Consider the following 480-nt stretch of genomic DNA (forward strand, 5'->3'; position numbering starts at 1 on the left):
ACTTCATTCATATTTCACACTCGCACCTAGTCAACGACTCTAAATTTGTTCTGGAGGAGGTGAAATGGGAATCTACGGATGGGCAAAATTGCAGGTGCCCACATCTTTAGCATTAATGACACTTCATTATTCACGGCTCCTTCTTATGAGTCGGGACCCACGGCGGGAGGCATAAAACGGTCATAAATTGGAATTGAAAGGAACGAAGGAGGTTCTGTGAAAGAAATCCTTTAGATCTGTCGGTTGACTTGTTTCGAGAGGATGCGAAACGCGGTTCCAATCAGCTTCTTAACAAGGACAAAACGTCAGTTTCTGTTATAAACTGGACATAAGTGCGTCGGGGAAGCCACCACGATTCCGACGGATAGACGGAACTGCATATAATGCGCTGCCAATCCAATTTATTGCTCCTTATTTAAGACTCAAATCGAGTGAATTAAGCTGCTGCTGCTGCATAAAATTAGTTAAGTAGATGTTGGA

The sequence above is a fragment of the Echinococcus granulosus genome (genome assembly GCF_000524195.1).
Source record: "Echinococcus granulosus chromosome Unknown EG_S00265, whole genome shotgun sequence".
Taxonomy (NCBI): domain Eukaryota; kingdom Metazoa; phylum Platyhelminthes; class Cestoda; order Cyclophyllidea; family Taeniidae; genus Echinococcus; species Echinococcus granulosus.